Genomic DNA, 5,979 nt, shown 5'->3' on the forward strand with positions numbered 1-5,979 from the left:
CAACATATCCAGGCAAGACAAATACACAGTTAAGTATTTTAAATGGGAGAGATGCACGTCCAGGAGACAGAGTGCTGATACTTCTAAAAAGGTTCAAGTCAGAGTTCATCTCAGGAAAAAACAATGACTCAAACATTAAATCTTCCTCCCACAACTATGCTTCTATAATAAAGGTGCTTTAAAAACAGCACCAAACAGGACAGGGGAAAAAAGGAGCCCAGATCTCCAGGCAATTACTGGGGATGTAACCAAGGGTAAGTTTCTAGATTATCTAGTCCCTGACACAGTGCAGAGAAAGAACAAGAATGGTTTAAAACAAAGTAATGATACAGAGGCTTATGAATATAATCTAATACCACATCGAAACAAAGTTTTCCTGGATGAACCATACAGGTCTACGAGCAGAAACCAAGACAACACAATAGCCTAAGGAATTACCTCAAAGGAGACCCTGAGAGCCACCTAGGTGGACAAAGGGATTTCAAGTGAGCATGGACCATCAGCCAAGAGGCTGCAAGCCTCTGGGGAATCCCCACAAGCAGGGCAGGAAACAAACCACCTTCCCAACACACAGGAAGCTCTAGACCACAAGAAAATACACACAACACTCACAGCAAATAGCAACCAATTCCTCTGAAAGCTGTCCCAGGCTCCTCAGGCTGTCAGTCTAAAACCAGCCCTCAGACTCTGATTTTTCCACATCTCAGCAGCTTCATTAGAGTTATTCCTCATGTAGTTCCCGTGGGCTTAGGTCTCTTCCCAAATAAAATACTAAAAATACAGCTACTTATTATGTTTTACCACAGGACTTATAATAATATCAGTAATAACCTCAGATTACAGTTAAAATTAGTCTATTAACCACTGTTTCAGATCATTTCCAAAAACTATTCAGCCATTTCAGACAAGTCATTACCTTTGGAGTAATTCTTTCTCTTCACAGGCTGGCAGCGTGTTGTGGTTTAGCTGGCAACTCAGCCCCACACAGCTGCTTGCTCACTCCCCCACCAGTGGGATGGGGGAGAGAACCAGAAGAATAAAGCTCATGGGTTGAGGTAAGAACAGTTTAATAATTAAACTAAAACAATAACAACAATAGTAATGTAATGAAAAGGAAAATAACAAGAGTGGCAAAACCCACGGTACAGAAATAAACAACCAAAACAAACAAGGCAACCACCCAACAACACCAGTGCCCAAGCTGCAATCACCTCCCCTGGTTAATATAGTGGTCATGGCATCACATGGTATGGAATGAAGATCCCATTGGCCAATTGGGGTCAGCTGTCTTGGCTGTGGCCCCACCCCTCCCAGCCTCTTGCCCACATAGCAGAGCATGGGAAGCTGAAAAGGTCCCTGGCTACTACAGGCACTACAGTGAAGAAAATTAACTCTTAGCCAAAACCAGCACATTCTCCACCCCTTATTCCATACCATTTACACCATGCCCAGGTCCCAATACTATCCAATACAACCTTACCAACCACCACCCCTCCCCTTCCCATCCTTTGACATAATACACAGACATCATTCCCTTCATCTATGAACCACCCCTGTAAAATGCCCATAAAAATATCCATTGAGTTCACCTCATCCATGACTCCGGGCACCATCTGTTGTATCAGTCTTTCAGGGCAGGAGAGATGGTGTGTGTGGCGTTGGGTTGCTGCATACCAAGTCAGTCATCATTCCATCACTGCTGCACTTTGCTTGTTTCATCAAAGTTCATCTTCCATGGATCAGGAGATTTGTACTCTGATATCATTGACACGGTCTATAGCAACCACAAAAAAGATAACATACAATATTACACAGCAGTTTGCATTATGCCTTTCAGTTCACTGGCTGTCTTCACCCAAAATCAAATCCCCTTGAGGCACACATTGGACTCCTCCATCCTCCCACATCACCCACCAAGTGCACCCAGGTCCTCGAGCAAAAGCAATCCCACAAATGGGTTTGCCTTTGCCTGAGGCAGGAAGAACCCAGACTGTTTTGCCCAGCATACTTTTTGCGTGCACTACAGGGACTCTATCCCCTTCCACAGTATGTAGGATTTCTGATTGGGCAGGGCCAGCTTGATTGGCAGATCCCCTAGTGTTGACTAGCCAAGTGGCTTTTCCTAAATGTGTATCCCAATATTTAAATGTGTGTCCCCCCCATTGCTCTCAGTGTAGTCTTTAACAGTCCATTGTACTGTTCAGTTTTCCCAGAGGCTGGTGCATGATAGGGGATGTGATACACCCACTCAATACCATGCTCTTTGGCCCAGCTGTCTATGAGGTTGTTTCAGAAATGAGTCCCGTTGTCTGACTCAATTCTCTCTGGGGTGCCATGTCACCTCAGGACTTGTTTTTTCAAGACCCAGGATAGTGTTCCAGGCAGTGGTATGGGGGACAGGATATGTTTCCAGCCAGCTGGTGGTTGCTTCCACCATTGTAAACACACGGCGCTTGCCTTGATGGGTTTGTGGGAGTGTGATATTATCAATTTGCCAGGCCTCCCCATATTTATACTTCAGCCATTGTCCCCCATACCACAGAGGCTTTACCTGCTTCGCTTGCTTGATTGCAGCACATGTTTCACATTCATGGATAGCCTGTGCAATAACATCCATGGTCAAGTCCACCCCTCGATCACGAGCCCACCTGTATGTTGCATCTCTCCCTTGATGGCCTGAGGTGTCATGGGCCCACCAAGCTATAAACAGTTCACCCTTATGTTGCCAGTCCAGATCCACCTCAGCCACTTCAATCTTGGCAGCCTGATCCACCTGCTGGTTGTTTCAGTGTTCTTCAGTGGCCCAACTTTTGGGGATATGAGCATCCACATCATTGCTGTCCAGGGAGTCAGGTGTCTCCGAGTCAGTGCTTTCATCTTCATTCTCCAGGCCCTCACTAGTTCTACCCTCGCTGCTTTCTGCTGCCCTCTCCTGGCAGTTCTGGTAGGATTCCATTAGGTTGACTATGATGGTGAGGGCTGAGTCATCCCAGAACGTGTCATTCTCTTTGCCTCCAGTGCTTGCTTCTGTGCTCTCTTTCAGCAGCCCCAGGGACCTCTTGCCCCACTCCCCACCGGTGCAGGGAGTGGATGCGCAGGATGCCAAGGATCACCATGAGTTCCCGGGAGCCCACACACACCACAATGATGACAGTGGCAGCACTGGGGTCCATTGGGTTTTTATTGGTGCTTGCCAAGCTGTGCCCAGATAGCTCTGCGGGTAAATGATGGCCTCGGTGCATGAACTGCTGGGAACTCAGAATATGGTTAGGATGAGCAGCTCAGTTCATGTTGTGGAGGACATTCATCTCAACAGTAAACTCATTGCTAGAGTAGCATCCATTCATCTCAGTGCAGGACAGGTGAAACTTCCTTTCATAAAAGGTAGCGCCATGGTTGATGTGGTGTGAGACCTGGCATAGTATTTCCTTATAAACTGCATCACACCTGTGATGGTCAGGTAGGCAGAGGTTTTAACAAGCTTCAGGCCCCACTGCTGCAGCAGTGCCCCATCCAGGAGCAGATACTCCCTCTCTGGGTCCAAGTCATCTCCTACCAGTGAGATCTCGCAGCCATCCAGGTTGTGCACAATCTCATCTGACATTCGTGTGTCTGTCACAGTACCATGCCAATTCTCATCCTTCTTGGCCTCCACCTGGTGAGAAATAGAGCAGGTGATCTGGAGGTTGGGGAACAGGGGCACCCCATCAGGACCCTCAAAGTCTGATGCAGGATGAGCAAAGTGGGCACCGCCACTCAACAGGATTTGGGGGGCATCAGGCTGTAGCACCACAATGTAACCTTCCACATCAGAAATGGAAACACATGACTCTTTACTGAGACACTTGACAGTAGCAGTGAGCCTGAGCAGCCAGACTCCAGGGGTAGCAAAGCGCAGGGAATTCATGTAAGCCACATGCTGGATTGCATGGTTGAAGGTTTCCACATCATCACCCTCCAAGGTGAGCAGGGACTGAGAGGGGTTCACATCCCTTTGCCCAGACTGTTGAAGTCACTGTAATCAAGCCACTCACGGCAGGCATACAGGCATTCAATAACCTCCCAGCTCTCCAAGCTACCAGGGCACACAGCGAAGCCAGCCAAGTAACCATGGAAGTAGTGGTGTATAGACAGAGGATCTCCTTGTACAGTATCAGTGGAGTTCTCATTTCCTTTGATTTTCTCTTGTTTTTCTCCTCGGTCCAGCAGGCTCCAATCACGAGCAAGGGTTCCTGCCATGGAGGGTGAATGAGGCCATTGTCATTAATGAGGGCAGGGTCATAAAAGACACCATCCACGTAGAGCATGACAGTGGGGAACTCCAGGTTGAGGGCATAATGGTGCCATTCATCATCACAGACCTGCTCAAGCTTCCAGAGGAATTTCACGGGCCTTGCACTTTCCAGCAATGGCCAGTAGAGGAAAGCAAGCTGGCAGCCGTGCACAGCCAGAGAGTAATGCGAGTAGCCATCCTCGCTCTGCACTGTGCTGCATATCACCATCTCCTCTTCCCACCTGCCTTTGCCAGGCACCATGGCATACTTCATCCATACAGACAGGGTGAAGTGGTCACTCAGCCCCTCATGGGCATTCAGACCATTCACCACAGGCACCTGGGCAGCCTGGCTGCCATTGAACCAGTAGATAAGGCTGCTGTCCTGGCTGTAGTGCAGAGCCACACGGTCCAGTTCGCTGTGGGTCTAGGCACTGGCAGCAGGTCAATCTCTCCTGAGGCAGCACCACAGAGTTTGCTTAGTGACTTCTCAGAGTAGTTATCCCAGTCACAGCCCTTGGCCACATGGTTTGTCTGCAACTCCACCAATGCCTGGATGTTCCACAGGGGCTCATCACAGGTGTCCAGGTGAATGCTGGGGAAGAGCATGAGGCTGCCTGCACCCAGGGTACGCTCAATCCTCTTGCTCTGGCCCTACCAGCTGGGCTTGCAGGTGGGTTTCACCTGGATTTCCACTTCAGCATCACCAGAAGCCTGCTTCATCCACAGTCATAGGCTGTCACTGTGAATTTGTAGAGATGATCTCCCACTGTACTGCAGCTTCTCTATGTTCTCAGTGGTCCCGTCCTTGTCAATCAGAAAGGGAATATTGGGGGTCAGGATGTTGTAGTAGCAGATCTGGCTGTACTGTAGCAAGCAGTCTCCATCAATGATCTCCACACACAAGTTGCAGTCATACAGCTTTCCCTCAGTCACTGCCACACGATACAACTTTTCCATAAAAACAGGAGCAAACTCACTCACATCATTTACTTAAACACGCACTATGGCCTTGTGTGATTTCTTGGTATTTGCTCCATCAGGTCCCTCTCCACAGTCATAAGCCTGGACGGTGAATGTGTGTTCCTTATGTGCTTCACAGTCCACTGGTTCCTTGGCCCAGATCAGACCCTCACCTATAACTTTATCCAGGACCACAGCTTCAAAAGGTACCCCTGCCCCATGGATCCTGAAGCCACAGATTTCACCTGCATAGCACAGTGGAGCATCTTTGTCCAGTACAAACAGTGGTGGGTTGAGCAGGACCATGTTGTAATTCTCCATGATGATGCCCTGATACTCAGCTTCAATACCAGGTTTGTGCTTGTTTGCTTTGTTGGAGGTGTTGCCAGGCAGCACGGTGCAGAGGAGAAAGGGAACAGTGGCAGCTCAAGGCCAAGGGTCACCCATAGGAGCAGCAGCAGGTCCCAGCCCACCCAGGGCTGCTGGACAGTGGCAGGCACAACCTTGCTGCTTCATCATCCTGTTCTAAACAAGTTGACTTCTGCTTCCAAGATTTCTTCTTGTGTATGGGGGCAACTGATACTGACATGGGTTGATACTCTGGTTTGACCACAGTGCCCATCATCAGGGCTGGAGCAACCACAGTGCCTGTCACTTTGTCTTTCAATCCAGAGACCTTCTCTTCCCCTGGGGAGCACTGAATACTGTTGAGCAGGGCTCGGTATGCATGGGCCAGGCCCCAG

The 5,979-nt window shown here is 48.9% G+C and overlaps 1 pseudogene; it reads right to left on the minus strand.

Moving 5' to 3' along the window:
- Positions 1–2,785: 2,785 nt before the first annotated feature.
- On the minus strand, positions 2,786–5,689 carry LOC142049667 (calsyntenin-3 pseudogene; annotated as a pseudogene).
- Between the last annotated feature and the right edge of the window lie 290 nt (positions 5,690–5,979).

This window comes from Phalacrocorax aristotelis, chromosome W, assembly GCF_949628215.1.
Source record: "Phalacrocorax aristotelis chromosome W, bGulAri2.1, whole genome shotgun sequence".
In the NCBI taxonomy this organism is placed as follows: Eukaryota; Metazoa; Chordata; class Aves; order Suliformes; family Phalacrocoracidae; genus Phalacrocorax; species Phalacrocorax aristotelis.